The sequence below is a fragment of the Amblyomma americanum genome, chromosome 8 (assembly GCF_052857255.1).
Source record: "Amblyomma americanum isolate KBUSLIRL-KWMA chromosome 8, ASM5285725v1, whole genome shotgun sequence".
NCBI lineage: Eukaryota > Metazoa > Arthropoda > Arachnida > Ixodida > Ixodidae > Amblyomma > Amblyomma americanum.
The window spans coordinates 153,668,821-153,689,078 of record NC_135504.1 but is presented as its reverse complement, the minus strand read 5'-3'; the positions used below and the strand labels follow the sequence as shown (position 1 = coordinate 153,689,078).

The following is a 20,258-nucleotide window of genomic DNA, read 5'->3' as shown; positions in this document are numbered from 1 at the left end:
GTTCTGTTGACAACGCGCCCACAGTACGCGCCTCTCAGACTCAAGGGCGGAAAAATATCAGAGATGGAAGTTCGCAATGTTCTGCTTGGCCGTGAAGTTGAGGAGGCGTGTCCGCTTCCTGATTCAGCAGAGGCCATTGGCCTGCAGTGGGCGTAGTCAGGACGAGGAAGATGATGCCCTCAAGGCCAATTGGCTTTGCAAAGGGCAAACATAACATGGATAACATGTTGCACAAAACAAAAACAGAGCAGAGAAACATGAAAAAGTTCTTAGTCTTCTAACGACACATTGATAGCAAGTGCATTTAAAAGATTGAAATGTACACAATGGCAGTTATGAAATCTGACAGCGGGGTGCTAGTTCTGTGTTGTGCGTGGCATGGAAGTTTGAGAACAGCAATCAGTAATGCGAGAAATAATTCAGACTCTGTGCGAGGGATGAATGAGGGAAGAACAATAATCTGGATTAGAGAACAGTTTATTGTACAGATGGCTGTTGCGGAAATGTATTGTGTAAAAAGCAGAGGTTAGAAAAAAATTGTCAGTTTTCGTGCTAAGGCCAAATTGGATATAGGTTTTCGGATCCATTGCTCAGAGACTGAAGCTCCTCAGATCCCACTAATGGGTTAAAGCCTATATACGCAGAACTGGTCATAGTGTATATTACATTCATAGATCCCTGGGAGTCGTCGTACCAGTCCAGGTGCAGTTGTGCAGCGATTAAGCGATGCGCCACTGCCCTGTGATTACAAGTGTCGCCATCGATGTCTCTGAGAGAGAGAGAGAGATAAAATAAACTTTAATGTCCACCAATATAGAAGATATTGCAACCTTCCCAACTCAGGTGCGCTGAACCGGTAGGGAGTACGGGACTCCGCGCCTAGAGGCCTTTGTGACGAACCGCACGGTTCGTCGAGGCCTCGGTCGCCAGGCGACTGGCTTCGAGTTGGTCTTCGAGTTTCGAGCTTCGAAGGAGAGACTCCTGAGCGTCCTCATTACAAACGTTTACTGCAGCCCCAGGTGAGTAGGGGAATTGCCAGATTATGTCGTTTAGTGTCCTTCTCTGGGCACATTGTTTACATCTGTCGTGTTCTCTGCCGTTCATGCTAATGGGTTCGGATAGTTGCCCGTCGGGAGTCTTCTCAGGCTCCTGGCTTGTTCGTTGTCAAGTTGTTTCTGCGGTGTGGCGTAGGATTGTCTACTGAGTTTGTAGTAGTCGCAAATATCTCGGAACGTGTTCACCCGCTGCTGGGGTACCGGTTCGTCTAGCCGTTCTGCGTTCGCCCGGTAGTAGACGTCTCGAGCGAGCGCGTGTGCGGCTACATTCCCCGGTGCCGATTCGTGGCCATGGGCACAATTAATTCTGATCTTGCGAAAAATCTCCCTGGATTTGAGAATTTTCTCCGTTTCTGCTGCCACCCTTCCCTTGGCGAGGTTGCAGATGGCCGTCTTGCTGTCACTAATTATGGTGCTGGCTTGCGTCCGACACACGCGAGTTCAATAGCAACTTCGTGTGCGATGTCGGCGTTTATCGTTTTAACCGATGCTGTAATTAAGGGGATGCCTGCCCCGTCTACCACCACAGCGACTGCGGCCCCAGATTTTCCGCTGGCTGCGTCCGTGTATGCCACTGTTCCCGGTTGTTTCGAGTCCATATATTTAGCTACGGCCTTCACTCTGTTTTGCCTTCTTTCCTTGCGGTAAATTGGGCTCATGTTTTTTTGTCGTCAGCGGGATGTAAAGGTCGTTCTTGTACCTGTTGCCGAAACAAACCTTCGGGGTGGGGCCCTTGTCGTGTTGAAGCCCAACCCATGTCAGTATTGCTCGCCCGGTATCAGACATACTGAGTCGCTCTATCTGTGTGGTTCGTGTGGCTTCTGCCAACCAGTCTGCTGCGTTGTGCACTCCCATAGCCAGTAATCTGGTCGTCGAGGTTGACTGAGGGAGACTGAGCGCGTTCTTGATTCTTGAGACCCCTTCTTATTACGGATGCATCGACTTTTTCTTTTTCCCTCGCGTTTAGGTTCAGGTAGGGGATTGATTGCAGATTCGACTGGTGGCGAAAGCTTGCATTATTCTGGCTAAGCTTCCTGCCTTCAGACCTCTGTTTTTGAGTGACATTCTTTTGATGAACCCCGTGACTTGCGCTACTGACACTTGCTGTTTGTTTAACATGGTCGTGTTCCTCCCGTCGGCCTCGATGATGAGTCTTAGGACTCTGATCTGGCTGACTGCTGGGATCCTTAGCCCTTTCACCGTAACTTCGTAACTGGGTTTCTCTCTGCTCTTGGTGTAAATCAATAGCTCAGATTTCTGAGGAGAGCAACTGAGGCCGATTTTCGCCGCGTAATCGACCACAGCGTCTGCCGCTAGTTGGAGATTGTCTTCAGTTTGTCCGTGTGATCCTCGGTTGGTTCATACGTTGATGTCGTCAGGGTACAGGCTGAACTTGATCTTTGGGATGGCTTTAAATCATTGCGGGAGTTTGATCATCGCAATGTTGAAGAGCTAGGGGCAAAACACTTAACCCTCAGGTGTGCCCTTCCCTTCTATCTTTATTCTCCACGATTTTGCGTCCAAGAATGTCAGCGTAATCCTACTCTCCGAGAGGAAGCTGCTGACGTAGGCGAAGGTTTTAGCTCCAACGTCCATGTCTCCGAGGTTTTCAAGAATGACCACGTGGTGCACGTTGTCGAAGGCCTTTTTGAGGTCAAACCCCAGGACAGCTTTCGTGTCACCTGAGTGCCACTTGTTAGTGATGTCGTGCTTTAGACACAACATTACGTTCTGCGTGCTGAGGCGCTTCCTGAAGCCGACCATTTCGTGCGGCCAGAGCCCTTTCGACTCCATGTAGTTAGAAAGCCTCGTTTGTATCACCTTCCCCATGAGTTTTTCAACCCAGGAGGTGAGGGATATGGTTCTCCGGTTTTCGAGCTTCTACGGTTTGCCAGGCGTGGGAATGAAAAAGACGTTCGATGTTCTCCATTGCAACGGGAGTTTTCCTCGCTCTCATACTATTTTGATGTATTCCGTGAGTGTGGTGATGGAAGCGTCGTCGAGATTTCTGATAGTCCTATTGGTTATATCATCTGGTCCTGGAGCAGTGTTGCATTTCAGGCTGAGGATTTCCGCTCTCACTTCCGCTTCCGTTATAGGTCCAGTTCCGGATTGGTAGCCCCATTGTAGGGTGGGAGGTCCTGGTCCACACTGTCACCAATGTAGGTCTTTCTGAGTTCCTCGAAAAGCCCCTCCTCGGAGACCTCGAAGGTGTGTTTGATCTTTTGCTGGTTTACTTTCCCCTGAGTTTTACTCTGCTCAGGGCAGAGCAAGTGGCGGAGTATGCTCCTCGTTTTGGGGAGGCACATTTGTTTCTCCTTGTCGTCACATATCTGGAGCCAATTCTGCTTTCATACTTTGAAAGCGTGCTTTTCAATTTCCTTGTTGTGTCTGTGTGCTCGCCTCCTAAGGTTCCTGTTTCATCTCTATCCTTTCAGTCTCTTTTGCATGCTCTTCTTGGCTTCCCACATATGGAGAAGGCTCGAGTCCATCGCGGTGGGGGCATCTTAGTCTTCGGCCATTTTAGTGTTATTCTTGACTTTCGTTCGTATTTCTTTGGTCCATTTGCCAATGTCTTGGATCGCGTCTTCTGGTTGTGACTGAGTGCCCTCGTTTCTGAATTTGTCCCAATCCGTGATCGTTGCGACCGTTTCCTATTCGATCCGAGTGTTTTGGTGAAGGAGAGAGTGTGATTGAGTACGTAATGATTGCTACGTATGTTACATCCGGTGTGCCCCCACATAAACTCTTTTACGTTTCTTGGGAACGTGAGATCCGGCGAAGTGCCCTTAGTGACAATGTTGCCGTCACTTGTGTGGAAAGTGGGGTCTGTGTGGAGAGTGAGATTGAAGGAATGTGCATCCTTCCACAGCCTTCTGCCCTTTGCATTTATTTTGCGTATCCTCAACCTTGATGCTTGACGTTAAATTCACCCACAGTATGTCGTGGGCACTCGCCAGCGGCTTGAATTGCGCTCTTAAAGAGCGGCTTGAAACGGTCTATGTAGTTCTGTGGTGGGCTGTATACGTTAAGTATAAAGATTTTGGGTGTGTGTTTGTCCCCAGTGACGATTTTCACCAAGACCGATTCTACATCTTGGAAGGCGGTATCGTGCCATATGGCAGCGACCTCCTCTCGGATTAGTGTTACTACCCTGGTGTCGTTTCCTCTGTTGCTTCAATAGGCACTGAAGTGCCTCTGTTTTGGCCATTTATTGTTGGTTTCTTGAAGTGCGACGACTAAAGGAACCTCGCCAAGTATTTGTCGGTACTGATATACTGGAAACCGAACCTAACCCACGAAGGAGGCTTCTACTCGAGTCGTGGGACATCCAACAGACAAGGAAAAATGTTAATCGCTCTCTGGGGACACTTCCCTCTTCTTACATCCATGGTTTGCAGCCACTGACTTGGAAGTCTTCCACACGAGGGATTAAAAAGCCAAGCTGCGCCTCGCGCGTAGTCACAACATGAAGAAGGGACCAAGTCGTTCAGGAAACGTCGTGTTTTTTCGAAAATTTACCTTTGTTGGAGTCAGTCGTCTTTCTCCTAAATTACACTAACATGCATTACTAACATGCGGTACTAACATACTAACCTTAACATGCATTACACTAACATGCAGAATGACAGGGACATAGAACAAGATCGATTTCTGATTTCAGCAATAGCAACAGAGAACCAAGCGGCTACGCCAGTCCGCTCTGACTAGGATTCAAGTGAACGCTGAGAAATTTGTCCACAGGCCAGAAAGCCGTTAAAAGTTTAGACGTCTAGTCTAGTGCATCCACACACTTGCTCAGTCTGTGAATGCATTGCCCTTGCACATATAAGTAATTTCATTAGGTGGTACTTAAATAACCGAGCAGAAAGTACTGATCATGATTTGCGACTGGGTACAATTACAATGAATTTGCGCCCAGCTCAGTTGGCAATGATTCTGAACCGACTCTTTGTGCGCGGTGATTGAAAGGGTTTAGTGCTCAGTGATGCCTGCTTGCTGTGGGTTTGACATGGTAGCTTTCAAATAAAGAGTGTGTATTTGCGCTGCTCACGTTATTTTTTTTTGCGACCGAAAAAAATGTACGCTCCTCAACACTGGTGCCGCAGAGGGTCAAACACTCTCGCTCTTTTTCAGCCCGGTTTCATGTTAACAGTAACTTAAGGAGATAAATGTATACTATTCAGCCGGGCGTGAACAGTGCACAACACTGCAAAGCGCGAATAACGAGCAATGCGTTCGCAAACCCTACCTTCGGTTCCATGGACCGCAGCGCTTGCGGCAAAGACCAGCTTCGCTTGCATCGGCGCCAACAGCCGAGCCAAAGCTGGTGTCGCAGAATCTGATGCTGCGTTGGCTGCGTCGTGTCGCGCGTGGTCGCTGTAAAAAGGGTTGGCGATTCGCACCGACATATGTGACGCCACAGCGCCAACCCTTTCAAGTTCGTCCGTCATCGAGGACGGCACCGCTGAGCCTCCGCCTGAAGGAATGTAAGATCATATGTCATGACTATAGCTAGATGCATATCTTGACATAAGTGCACTCCACGGTTGCTTCACACTCGAATAATGTACAGCCGTTAATGCAATGTTTGGAACATAAGGGTACACTAGAAAGAAAAGTGGTTTTTGAGTGAAGGTAATGTTGAGTTTCACAACTCGGTGAACACTCCAATTGCAACGCGATGGAAGAGAGGAAGGTGGGAGTGAAAGAAAAAAAAATAGGTGCCAAAGTGGAGGTCTGCGGAGTAATTCCCACCACCTGGGGATCTTTAACGTGCGCTGACATCGCAAAGCACACGGGCGCCTTTAGCGTTTCTCTATAAAAAGGCGGGCAAGTTCGAACACGGGTACTCCGGCTCAGTAGTCAAGCGCCGCAACCACTGAGCCACGGCGAAGGGAAGATGATAGTTTATTACAGCGGAACATGGATGTGATGAGAAGGCAGCTCACCTGTTCGGAACAACTCCTTCGTGTCGACTGCTTTGCACTTCCGCCACTTTTCCTTCAGATATTCCCAGCATTTACGCAGCTGCTGGGCGTTGCGAGGTCGCACGCCATGCTGGCTATTGAAGTCAAGCGTTATTTGCTCCCATTATTTCTTCTTTTGAAGCACAGACACCGCGTCCGTCCGCTTGTTTTCAAAGAAATCTTTGTGTCTGTCAACGAGGTCCGTCAGAATACGTCTTTCTTCCTCGGTGAAATTAATCTTCCTTCGTTCACCAGCCATAGCAAAAACAGAATATGCGGGCTAAAATTACAAAAACAAAGAAAAAGGAGAGGCTGTAAACATAACGTATGCACGATGGAAAAAACAGCAGAAGGAAACACTAAATAAACAGCACGGAATAACGCACAGAAATGAAGAAGTGTTGCCAGACTAAAAGGACGACGATTCGCTGAAAGTAGCATTTTCGCATCAAAATTTTCAGTGAAATTATGTTAACGCACGAATGAACACGTATTTAATTGTTTTCATGCGCGTATAGCTATTTATTTGGGAATAAACTAGCAGTTCATTTTGAAAATGTCTTGCAGTCTCGTTCCCAGGTTTGTTACTCGTTACGATAAGTAGAATTTTTCTAAGGCTTTCTTTTGGTGCGTTAAGAACGATTTCTGAAGCGCACCTATACTTTCCCTTATTCTTTTCTTGTCTTCCTCTTATGAGAATAGCTCTTTTACCATAAGGATAAGATCCGTTTGTGAATATGGGCATAAGTCTTCTGACCGCGATGACTTTGGGTTTGATTCACAGACTTGCGTTAAACTCGAGTTCTTCAACCATGTCGGCGTCAGAGACGCTGAAATGGACGTTGTGATTCGCGCCTTTCCACCTGCGCTCCAGAATTGTGATCTGTGTCTTTTCGTCTTGTTTTCTCCTTGCGTTGTGATGGAAGTTATTTCCTGGTATTCTGCGACCCTTTCATTGTCTTCTGAAGCGATTAAAAGGGTCTGCTGGGCTTCGTATGGCGAGAGGATGCCCCGGCGAGCATTTCCTTAGGAGATCCCACTCTCCTTGCACACGTAGTACAGTAGCCTGGCGGCTCGGAGCCTTACAAAGGGGGCGAGGCCTCCTTGCGGTCGCAACATTTTACGTGTGGCGCCATCTGGGACGCACACGTGCTGTTTTCAAGCCGATTCTTCCGCCAACTGCTTTCCCGAGGCGCGTTTGAATTGAATCGGGCGCTCCCGCGTGGCGGCGCTACTGACTTCCGGTTTCTGCTCTTCGTGTTTCAGCGGTACAGCTTTTTCTCCTTTTTTGACCTTATACCAGCCTTCTAGGTCGTACTCTTCTTCCGCGGAGGTTCCCTCGGCTTCCGCTTCCATTTCCGATGCATCAGTCTGGCCCTCAAAGGGACCCTACAGCCATTATATTGTGGGCCCGAAGGCCGCCGTGCGGGCTAGCCCGAACGGTAGGCTTGGCGGGCCGACATTGTCGGAGCTTCAAAGTCCAATAAAATCCGAACAAGTGGACCGACCTCCGAATTAGTGATGTCGTCTTGGTCGCTGAGCGTTCCGGTTGACGATTCCGACGAGAGTTTGGGTCGTGGGCAAAAGGTAACGGGGATGAGAGATTTTCGACGTAGCCCATGTGGAGCCCGTGCGACCCCCCCCCCCCCCCCATTTCCATCGGTGGAGCTTGTGAGACCTAGAACGCTGTTCCGGCGCAAGCGCTTGCGGCCAACTATTAATTGAACTGCTGCCTCAGTGGCCTGTACATTTCATAACAATAACTGGAAGGCTGCCCACAACCCGAAGGGCAGGCCCGCAGCCTCTCAATCTCCGCGTGTGTGTGTATACATATATATACATATACATAGCATACAAAGATAAACGTATTTGATTGCTGTAGGTAAAATGCAAAGTTGAGGAACGCATCATTTAGGCAGCGATTTATTTTGAGACGACGTTTCGGACAGAGCTTATCCTTTCTCAAGACTGAAGTTACAGCTGTCTTCCTCCTCTTCTTATATAGTTTGAATCGGCACGGACATCCGACATATGAACAAAACAACAAGCAAACGAATGCGGAAAAGAAGATCGGCTAATAAGAAAAAATACGAGAAAGAAGTGGAAAGAGGAGAAAAAGAAAGAAAACGCACTGTCGTCTGCCGCACACCCTGCAGCCGCGGGGAGCAGACAGAAAGAAAAAAGGCCGCCACAGTTTTAAAGATGTTGAAGTCACGAGCGTTAGCTGTTTGGTTTAATAAAACTGATCGCTCCGCCTAGCGGAGCGATCAACGCCTAGCGCCATCTATCAGAGAAATTACGATGCACGTCTACCCGTTATCGAGCTACACCGACTCGATTTACAACCTTTATCCGAAAAGTTTCGAGACTGATTTATTTTCTTCTCTAGAAATGATTTCCCAAAACAAATGTTGGTGCGTATGTGTAGCGCCCATAGAGTTTCTTACTTTGAACTAGAGGAAAGCTGGCGCTCGCCTACGTGGGTTCGGATGGAGCTTCCTCGAAACCACCTGAACCACTATGGGCGTTCTAAGCATCATGGGGCGGAGATCTACCGACTGAAGAACCACAAATTTTAGCCAATAAATAATGATGGTTTATGGTTTATGGGGGATTTAACGTCCCAAGGCGACTCAGGCTATGGGGGACGCCGTAGTGAAGGGCTCCGGAAATTTCGACCACCTGGGGTTCTATTACGTGCACTGACATCGCACAGCACACGGGCCTCTAGAATTTCGCCTCCATCGAAATTCGACCGCCGCGGCCGGGATCGAACCCGCGTCTTTCGGGCCGGCAGCCGAGCGCCATAACCACTCAGCCACCGCGGCGGCTAGAAAGAAATAATGAAAGACAAACGTTGTTCTATAATCAAGATTGTCTTGGCATTCAATATCCTGTCGATAAATTGCAACAAACCAGCAGAAACGCAAGTAGATGTAAAGTTTGCCTAAAATAAGCGATGACTTGCTCTCCTATTGGACAAGTATTGCAGACAACAAAAGCCAACATTTAGTGCTTAACAGGCGCACTTTTAAAAATAAATATGTTTTCGGAAATAATTTTGTCCCTTAAACACTTAGGAAGTTTTTTAATGACATTTAAAAAAAACAGAAACCATTTCATTTGCGTCGTGTGCTGTTGCGTTTTCGTTACTATGGCTTTTGCGCACTACGATCTCGCCGAAGTCGTCAGCGCCGTGGACGTAACGAGACATCTCAGTAACGTCACTCACTCTCTGTTGATGAAAAAAAACCGCCTGTCCCGCACCAAGTAGGTCATCGCCCATGGTGGCTCAGGTGCAGCGCCACCAGCTTTGCCTCTAATTAGTAGTAAGAAACTCTACGGTAGCGCCATATTTTCCGGATAACCCGAGTTATTTATGTTAATTGCGGTTGCAGCCGCTAGATGGCACTAGATGTAGAAGAATACGTAGTCATTAGTCGTTTGCGCATTCGACTGTGAGTGAATGTGGAGAGATGGACGTCCACCTCGAACAGCGTGTAAACATAACATTCTGTGTGAAGCTTGGCAAGACAGTCGCACAGACGTATGAGCTCCTTCGTGGCGCTTGTGGCAAAGCGAAATTATCGCGGGCGCGGGTTTTCGGGTGGCACAAGCGGGTTGTTTCGGGGAGAACGTCGGTGGAAGGCGACACAAGGCAGGGGCGCCCTTCAACCTCACGGAATGAAAACAACGTCGCTCGCATAAGGTAAATAGTACAGCAAGACCGCCCCATTACAGTCCGCATGCTATCAGATGCTCTCGATATTAGTAAGACAACATGGCACCAAATTTTGCGTGAGAACTTGGAGAAACGAAAGCTGAATGGCTGAATGCCAGAGCTGGGCTGCACTCTCTCACACAGGACCAGAAGGACAAGCGGGCATCAGTGAGCGCTGATTGGCTCTCCGAGGCAGAGAAGGATGCTGCGCTCATCGACAGCATCATTGCTGAAGACGAAACGCGGTGTTTTCAATACGACCCTCAAACAAAGAAGCAGAGCGCTGAATGGCGGTCCGCAAACTCTCCGGCGTCGAGAAAGGTGCGGCAACAGAAGATGAAGACAAAGACGGTGCTGATAGTTTTTTTTGATGCCAGAGGTGTCATACACCACAAGTTCGTCTCACAAGGGCAGACGGTGAATCAGGAGTTTAAATGCGAAAGCTTTACTGACCGCGAAATTACGATTTTGCCGTGGCGGTGGTTCGAGGAGGTCAATGACGTCAGAACCCGAGCCTCACCGCGGATATTTCTCTCTCGCTCCCAAGTCACTACTGCGCATGTGCCACTAGTAGCACCGAGCCACAGGTGTTCTGCCACTGCGCAGCGTCGCGCCTTTCCTCAAAATCCAACTTTCAATTTTCAATGTAATCTTTCTTCTTTCCCTCCCTCCTGTATCCCCTCCTTTACAGCGCGGTTCGGGTGTCCACCGATATATGTGAGATGGTTACTGTGCCATTTCCTTTCCTCAAAACCAAACGGAAAACAAGCTGCCCTGGGAGGTGGCATGCAGTTAGTGGATGATAGCGAGAGATTGATCGCTAGATGAACGCTGCGGCACAGCTATTCCTGCAGTACCGCATGTCACCCACAACGCTGTCAGCGCTAATGCATTCAGGTCACATCTTTTACTCACCAGCGCCACATGTATCAAAGCACGAATGAGGCGACAGCATACCTAGGGAGCCAGTTATGCGTCCTTCCTTTCCTCAAAGCCATCGCCGTCTAGAACATGTCAGCTTTAGCATAGTGTACGCGAAAGTTTTGCGTACGCAATAAAATAGCGTGTGTAGAATGCACATGCGCAGAACGCTAAAGGAAGCTTAGCGTTTAGCGTACGCACGCAATTTTCTGTAAATATCGTATCGTCTTTGCGGGGCTTATGGAGGCAACATGGTGGAACGCTGCTTGCCCGCCTCGGTTCTAAAATACCTCGTCATTGCGTTATTCGGCGCTCAACTGGCTGTAAATGGTTGCATTCGCTTCTACTTCTTGTTCTATCACTCCTATACAATGTTGTATGTGATAAGTTGTCGGTAATTTTGAAATAGCATTCTATTTTCTGGTCTGTAAGCCTAACAACAGACTGCTTACGCTGTCTACATGGCAACGGCCGTTTGTGTCATTTTTTGTGTGGCTATTTTCTCAGAAGTTTCGGTTTCACACACGTGTGAGGACCATGGCCGCCAGCCGCGCACGTTTTTCGGTGGCGGATGACATAGAGCTCTTTCGCGAGGTTCGCGAATGCAACTGTTCACGAACCCGCTCAAGTGGGCCGAAATCGCAAGAACTCTCAGCGAGTTTTCGGCGAAGGCGTTCACAGTTCGTGCTGTACGCGAACGAGCTGAGCTGCTGCTGAGCCAGTACATGGCCAACGATCGTGTGAACCTGCGCAAGTAAGTTATTTCGATTGCATGAAAAGACAATCGAAAAGGGTATAGTGCAAAGCTTCGAAGCGTTCTTTTGGTTGACAAGCAAGTCTGGAACTGAAGAGCAGTACTGCGAAAGAGGACAGTTGTTTTTTTGGCGTGTGGTGGCGTTAGGTACTTACCCAAACGTGGCTGTACCTGGGTGTTGTTTGTCCACTGAGCGCCTGTTGTGGAACGGTCTGCAAACGCTCATCTAAAAGCGTCGTTGTCGCTTTGGATATAACGTGCGCAACCGTCTTGCGTGTTGCGTACGCAAAAAAACGCAAGCGCTATGCTAAATGTGTCTATTGTCAACGCCAACGCCAATGAACACAGTGAACGCCGATATCTTTCGCTTTGTATATCCTGGATTAGCTGAGCTAATCCACATTAATTTTTTCTATCCGCGTGCTCCAACACATGCGTGATGCACTGCAAAGCCATCGCCCTTACTTATGGGCATCTGCCTTCTCCACGATAACGCAAGGCCGCACGCTGCTATCAGCGTGATAAAATTTCTCGCCAAGCACAGCATTACTGCACTTCCCCATCCGCCATACTCGCCTGACCTCTCCGCATGCGATTTTTTCCGGTTTCCTCGTGTGAAGAGAGCCCTAAAAGGTCGCTGGATGGGGAGCGTGGAGGCCATTCAAGACGCCACGACAAAGAAGCTGACAGCCTTGCCAAAAGAAGCGTTTTCAAATTGTTTCCAAGACCTCAAGAAGCGTTGGAAGCTGTGCATAGACTGCAAGTGAGGGTATTTCGAAGGGGCGCTGCACAAATGAATTCAATGCTAAGCTCAATTTTTTTAATGGACTTCAATTAGTAATTAGTAATTGCTTGTATACAATGTCTAACTATTATTTCATTGTGTTTTTTTTCTTTGTCACAGCCAATAAGGTTTTATTTGCCTGCCAAATTCGGTACACAACTATCCCCGGATGGACGCCCTTGTTCTGGGAGTATATATAGCGGAACGAATGCGTGCATAGAGAGAGAGAGAGAGAGAGTAAAGGAAATGAGGAGCTCGTTTGACAAACCTATGAAGGAAGCCAACAGTCAGCGAAACCTGTTGGCTTCCTTCTTTTTATATATATATATATATATATATATATATATATATATATATATATATATATATATAGCGGTTCCGTAACGGTACAGCCGCCCTACACGTTATAGGATATTCTTCGCGGGAAAGAGTTGAAAGGGAACAACCAACTTTATTGGCCACCATCTTGGAATGGAGAAACCGAAACTATGCCGCCATTTCGTTCCCTGATGTCATACTCACATAGTTCCACTTCTGTCCACCATAATGGGCCGTGACGTCATGACTGGGACGTGGCAGGTGGTTGTTTCTACAATGCTTCTGTATATGACGCTACAAGCTTATCCTCGCCCGCCGGCTGTGAGCGCTGCGCACGGCACGCTTCGCAGGTCATCGCGCGCTCGCCGGCCTGATGTGTTCGCTGGCACGCATGAGAGCGCCGCACGGTGCGCTTTTTTTATGCTCTCTTATTATTCTTTTCACGCTCTATTATCTATTTTTTAGGAGGTTTAAGACGGAAAAATTTAAGCTTGGCTCCTTGGAGTGCCTCACACGCCGCGGCTTTATTGCCTGGTCATTACAAATTTTCCGGCTGCTTGGAAGGGAATTTTATTTTCTGTTCTTGTTTCCTTGGCTTTATCAACTACTCCAGAAGTGAGCCTGACAAAGGGTTTTTCTTAAAATTTATGGGTGATTGCTGGTGCCAATAGAAGACTTTATCAAGGAACGGAAAGTTTTGATATTGCCTTGATGACTACTCTACGCTAATCCCTCGATTGCTTTCGAGGAATGCTTCAGATTCCCTTACTGAATCAATATCCAGCACTGTGAAGCGCGATAAGAAACTATGTATTCATTCCGTGACTAGGCGAATCTCAAGGAATCGATTCGTACTATCTTATAAACAGCATAGTTAAAGAATCTGATGTTATTTTGAAAAACACCAGTCAATGCAGTATACCGTAGCAATTTCCCCTGCGACAATTCAAAGCTCGCTCTAAAACAACTTTTTTTTAATCGCTCGTCAGGTGACATTAGATCTCGGAATCGCGCTAAAGTTGCGCGCAGTCGCGACTGTGGGACGAACGCCTTAATCGCTTTAAAGATTAACATGCCCTATCATCCCTGCACAGACGATGGTACAACGTCGTTAAAGCTACCACGCTACACATATAGGGCATACGCGAAACAGACTGTCTTACATGCTACGAAAATCAACATGTTTTTCATTTTTCACCAGGTCAAAAGCGCTCGTATTTAGTAGCAAAAGAATTTAACGTCGACGATGAAAACGTTTTTTTGCGGAAACCCACACTGCGATTCAGAAATTAAATTGAATTTAAAAATCGTAATGAGCACGGCAGCGGACAGGAATAGAACAAAGAGAGCAATGCCATCAAAAGGAAAGTTTAACTTATGAAACGACGCACAATGTGCACCGAATTAAGCAAGATTATCGCGTCCTGATGATCTCGCCAGAAGTTTTAACTACGCACACTAGTTTAGTTACCGCCAAATCAACAGTACTTCGCCGAGGATGGTGTGCTTTGTCGGAACAAACTCCTTAATGGCGATGTTGTGGATCCACTTTTTTCTTCGGCTGATGTCAATATTTTCCTCGAGCAATGGCGAACAGCACGACGCCATTTTCACTCCGGCTTGTGCACTGAAATGCACCGCAGTCGGACATAACAGGGCACTTAAAGTTGAATTCGAATTGTCGGCTCGTCTAAACGGAGCTGGACCAGCAGCAGAGGCAGATGGCCTGCGCATAGCGCCGAAGAAAACGAAAACGCAAGAAAACGATCCTTCCCGCGCGTTGCCTTGGCGACGGCCGGAGCGGTCAATCACCGTTCAGAAAAGCGCCGAGCGATGAGTCGGGCGAGGAGGATGTGCGAGAGTCTGCGGCACGGCGGCAAAGTTCACAGAAATGGGCAACTTTCAATATCAAGGGGCTTTAACAGTGGTAGCAGACCCCACGAAATCTCGAACCGTGATGAGTAAGAGCAAACACTCTTAAAAACACACGGGGAGCGGATGGGGAGAATGGGCACCGCTCACGGCAGGAACAGAGCGGCGACGAGTAAGGTGCGCAAAAACAGATGACAATGGCGGAATCGTCGAAAAGATAGGGATGCACTCGCGTGCCGCCGGTTGAAAGGAGTAAACAAATAAACAAAATAAAATGCAGAGAGGCCAGGAGACTTGCGTCAACTGGAACCTCCTCGGCACGAAGAGTGAGGGCCGAATCAGTGGCGCTGTCAGCATAACTAGACAAACGTGCACAGTGCATGAACACACGCACACACAAAAGAAGAAAAAAGGCGGCAACACATCCGAGTAGGGGAAAGTGCCGTGTGGCGGGTCAATGTGAATGGCGGGAGCGTTTTGGGGAGGGTTTTTCAATTGCACCGCGCTAGGCAAGTGTGTCGAACTGGAAGATAGGGGTGTTGTGGGGGAAGAAGAGCTTTGTGTAAGCGCATTGGCGAAGCTTGCATAAGATGCGGCTGGCGGCAAAAGACCGACGTATGTCAAGCCGGAACTCGTAACGCCTGGCTCTGCAAGGGGCGGATGGAGGACAATACATCCAGGCTTTCATTATTACCATGAGGAATTATTCCAAATTTGTAAAGTGCGACTCGCGTTGCTCTCTTTCCCGGGTGCTGTTGAACTTACCTCCCGCGGAGGCGTCTTCAGGAGTGTGTGCTTGGAGGAGGCTCCGCAAACTCCGCTGCGCCCCTTCAGAGGCAAGCTCAGTTTCCAACAACTCAGCCTGCAAAGGTGGTAACCAGCGCTTACATCAGCCTTCAAAGCGTAACCTGCGCTGACAGCAGCGTTCAAACACTTAGGTCCTTCTTCAGAAGCGATTCAGAGTATCACTTCTTTCTGGCTGTCCGACCTTGTGAGAAAACAGACAGACGAACCCAAGGGAAGACCCAAGGGCGCAATGTGCGTTCTAAAGATCAGAGCTCAGTGTATCCTGCAATTCACACGAAGTCACGGAGATGGCTGCGTTCTTCAATGACTCGAGAAGCGAGTGATCCACCGCTTAGAGTCGTTAACTTAATTGCATCAAATTGGTTATTTTTCTCATTAATGTATTTTGACAAGGGCAGGTTGGGCAGGGATAGATATGAGCGTGGTGGTTATGAAAGCGAATTCGTATATCGTTGGACACCTGAACCGCGCCGTAAGGAAAGGGATAAAGGAGGGAGTGAAAGAAGAAAGGAAGAAGAGGTGCCGTAGTAGAGGGCTTCGAAATTATTCCGGAGCCCTCCACTACGGCACCTCTTCTTCCTTTCTTCTTTCACTCCCTCCTTTATCCCTTTACTTACGGCGCGGTTCAGGTGTCCAACGATATATGAGACAGATACTGCGCTATTTCCTTTCCCCCCAAAACCAATTATTATTAGAAGGTTAACCGTCTGCCCATTGTACTGCATACTGCACACACTGCATTCTAGGAGGTATATAGCATTGGAGGAATCAAAATCAAAGTTGCCATTACTTTCCCATTTGAAGCCTGAAGCAGTGCTTATTGCACAGCTTGGTGTTAATGTATGTTTGCGGACCTTGGATCTACTTTCTCCACAAAGTCGGCATACCAGTCCGGCTGGTTCTTTGTTTTTGAATTGGTTCTTTGTTTTTGAATATACTAGAATGTTTCGAATGTTTTTGGTCGTCTGTAGACTACGTGAGGGGGAGGTGTGAAAATTTTGGGAAGGCGCTCGTTTTGTTTGAGAATGTTGAAATGTTTTTTGATGATTTTTTTTACGTTAGGAGGGTTACTTGTGAAAGTAAGTACGTGATTTGCCCGGCTATTTATTTCCTAGCTGTATCGACGTCCCTTTAGTATTTGCTCTCGGTTTAGCTTAGATGCCCTTTGAATGGCATCGTCGACAATGATGTGGGGGGGGGGGGGGGGGTATCGTTTCTTAATTAGGACGCTTCTCGTATGCGTTTGGAACTTCAAGAAGTCTTGATCTTGGGAACATTTGCTTTTATATCAATGTGCCTGAGAGTATGGGATGCTTGTTTTTGAGTGACGAGGATGGCAGCTTTCGATGTGTAAGTAATGTTGACGCGCCATCGGTTTTCTATATACACCGGTGGTAAGTGGGCCTTCGTTTGCCGAAATCTCAACATCTAGAAAGTTAATTGTGGTGAGGGAGTACGTGTAAGTCAAAAGATATGTTGGGGTGAACGACTTTGAAGTGTTCAATAAAATGCATTAGTTCTTGCTCTGTGTCAGTCCATATTAAAAAGATGTCATCCAAGTAGCATTGGTATAAAGTAGGCTTAACGGGGCACTCTTGCAAAAATTTAGATTCAATACTATGCATGAAGATTTTGTCGTAGAGGGTGGGGGGGGGGGGGGTATCTTGGTACCGACGCAGCGCCTTTAATTTGTAAATCGTGTTGGTTGTTTAATTCAAAGTTTTTATATTTGCGCATGATTTTCGCCAATACTTCTAAAACACTTGTAGCAGGGGATTCCTCCTTTCTTTCTTGTTCATATGCTTCGATCAGATATTTGATGCAATCGGAATGAGGAAGGTTTGTGTAGAGAGACATCTAATGTTGCTAGAGGGGCTCCTTCCGGAAGTTTGAGACCTGCTATTTCGCGAAGGGTTTGAGTCACGTATATAGGATGGAGATGTGGTTGGAATATGTCTAAATATTGTGTCAATGTGACTGGAAATTGGTTCGCAACAAAATTACTCGCTGCCTATTGTGAACTCCTATTCATTTGCGAGACTTCAGAACTTGTGATGCCTGCCTTGGACAGATCGTCGCCTTGCCATCCTTAATTACTTTTGAGTTCTCGGAGCGTTGCTCAAGTGGAGATTTGGCAGACACAAAAACTTGGGTCAGGGCAGACAGTGAACAAGAAATCAAGAAACTGAAGTGCCCCTCCTTTAGGCGCATCATCCGCAAACTTCAGCCCTGAGCTGCTTTCTTTGCAGACCGGCTGGGTCGTCTAAAACGTTCGGCAAAACAGTAGCACGTACAAGTTTAGTAAAGCCTTTTATCCACAGAGGTTGTTTCGAAACGTAGCTTCGTCGTTTTACTGCACTTGCAGTTTCAACTCTAGGAGACGGAGACTTGTTCTAATTTCTGAAAGCTTCTCGAATTTCACCAATGCGATAAATTTCGTATTATAGTGGCGAAAATCAAGCATACTTTTAGAGAAAACTGTCCCCTATGTTCTATTAAAGTCTATGGTTTCCGTGGATTCTCTGAAGTTGGGTCAGACGAAGGCGTGTTGTTTTCGGGCCCAGCACCTTAAGAAACGGCTGTAATGAACGACACTTCGTAGCAATCTACTGTGAGGAATTTTTTGCAAAACATATATAGCGGTGAATAGTCGTAATAAAATTGCCAAACACCCGCCTGGGGAAAAAATTGCGCTCATTAAAAACAGCACTATAAAAAAACCCGCTCAAAAATGAAAGGCAAAAGCTAAAACTGTAAGTGTAGCCTCAGTTTTCAAATATGAGTGCTAGTTTCTTTCGTAGCAAATGCAGGCTTCGAGTTGAGTTGTTGAGTTGAGTTGAGGTGTTGAATGCTACAGGTGGGATTAGGCTTGGTTTTTCGGCCGGCAGTTGCTCCACCGTAGCGTCCCTTCTATGTTCATAATGTCCTGAAACCTGTCGTATCTACTCCGCTATGCGCACAGTTTCTTATAATAGCACATATTCCTCTCCCGCAGTCACCAACTATGCACACAATCACTCCACACAGTCCACATCACAGTCCACTCCAGAAGTCGCTATCTATGCACATATTCAACCACAGTAGAACATAGTCCATTGTAGTGCCACAATCCATACACACATTCACTCACAGTATAATATAGTCCACTCCAGAATACACCATCTACGCACACATTGAATCACAGTATACCATAGTTCATTCCGGTTGTCACCATTTAGAAACAAGAGGCAGAAAACATCATTCAGATAATAAGGCGTAAACCTTTCTTAGCTCATGAGCGGCGTGGGCGGAAGTTGCGGACGGAAGCTGCCCGGCAGGAACTGCCATTATTTGTTTTGTAAATTGGATAAAAAGTAAAGTTTCCTTAAGCAACAGTTCATAAGCAGCATATACGCAACGAAATAAAAACAAATGAAAATAAAAATAAAAATAGGAAATAACAGAAATTTATAAAATAATCAAACATAAAAACAAAACTAAAAATTAAAATAAAAACGGAAATGAAAGGTAAGAAATTCAAAAGAAACAAAAAATATCAGAAAATTTCGAATAAATAAGAGAATGAAAAGTGGAGGGAAAAACAGAGGATAGGCATAGGCTTTGTCATTTCCGCTCTTAAGCAGACTTAAGTGCAATCCTGTAATTTTTATTTGCTTCTGCATGTCGTGCGAAACAAATGCCGCGAAAAGTAACAGAAAACTTGTGAGAAGAGAGAGAGGGATAGAAATAAAAATTATGTAAAGGCAGGGAGGCTAACTAGTTGACACCCAGTATGCTACAATTCGTGGGGGAAGTCGAATGGAGGGAGAGAAAAAAATGGGGAGAGAGGAACGGATGATCATTCTTCACGTGTCCATAGGCCAGGGTATACAGGGCACACACTCGACGTTATTTACCATGAACTCAATCTTCAAACCTTTAAGAGCTTCAAAAGCACTTTCACGGCTGTCTTCTGAGATCAAGTCTTAGTCCAAGTACCCAGAATATTTGCTTCTGTAAGGAGACGAGGGTCCAAGGGGTAGAGCGTTGCAGCCACGAGGACACGTTGACGCTCAAACCGAGGGCGGTCATGGAGTAGGTGCTCAATTGTGTCATCGCACTGGAAGCTCTAATACTCTAGTGTCTTCCATTGCGATTAAGTGGGAGCAGAGATTTGTAAACACCTTCTCCGGCCACAGTCGGCACAGCAGCGTAGCATCGCAGCAGGAGAAGCGGACGGTAGATTGAGGTCAAGTAAGAGGTCGAGGCAGTGCGAACGGTATGCTGCGCTGAGTTTCCAGGGGTGGGCCGATCCAGCTACATTGTCAGCTAAGTCATTTCCGGCAACGCCACTGCGTCCTGGTAGCCACTGGAAGATCATGTCATTACCCTCTTCAAGTGCCCGGTGCTGTATATGTCTTTTCTCCGCTACCTGGTGCTCAATGGCGTAAGGCAGAATTGACACATTGCAGGGCAGCTTCCCAATCGGAGAATACAGCAATTTATCGAGTGTTTGTGGACCGATGTACTCCTCCTAGCCTCGCGAAGAGCAGCCAATTCAATTTCCAGTGTAAGTTGTTCGACGCGAAATTATTTCGTTAATTCTGGCCGGCCTCGCAGGGATGACCACGGCGCAAGCTAACCTAGCAGGTGAGACCGAGCCATCCGTATGTACACGGGTTAGATTACTATATTCGTCGTGGAGTAAGGACAGCCTCAACCGTTGAAGAGCCGGCATCGCTAAGTCCGATTTGTTCGCCATCTCTGGAATTGTATGGCGCACATATGGATCCCGCAGACCCCACACCGCAAAGGAAGGTCGCGCCGCCTTGGTGAACTGTGATGTGATCGACGACTGGTGGCTGCTGAGGCTTTGAAAACACAGCGTGCGGTCTCAGTAGCGGCACTGACGCAAGGTGCTGCTGATGAATCCTGTTTAGATGACGTACGTTAATCCGCAATGTGTCAAGGGCTATATACGTCGAAAACAGCTAGTCCTTAGGTGGTATATAGCTCTGGTTTCAACTGATTTGCAGCGACGGAGACCCAGGCATGTGCGAAGGGCATGACATTGTAC

General features: G+C 47.2%; 1 protein-coding gene and 1 pseudogene across 1 annotated transcript in view; one reads left to right on the top strand and one right to left on the bottom strand.

Annotated features, from left to right (window-relative positions):
- The window catches only part of LOC144102119 (uncharacterized), a 399,640-nt gene that overhangs the window by 215,697 nt on the left and 163,685 nt on the right, over positions 1–20,258 (top strand). The window lies entirely within an intron of this gene.
- On the bottom strand, positions 15,393–15,541 carry LOC144102813 (5.8S ribosomal RNA; annotated as a pseudogene).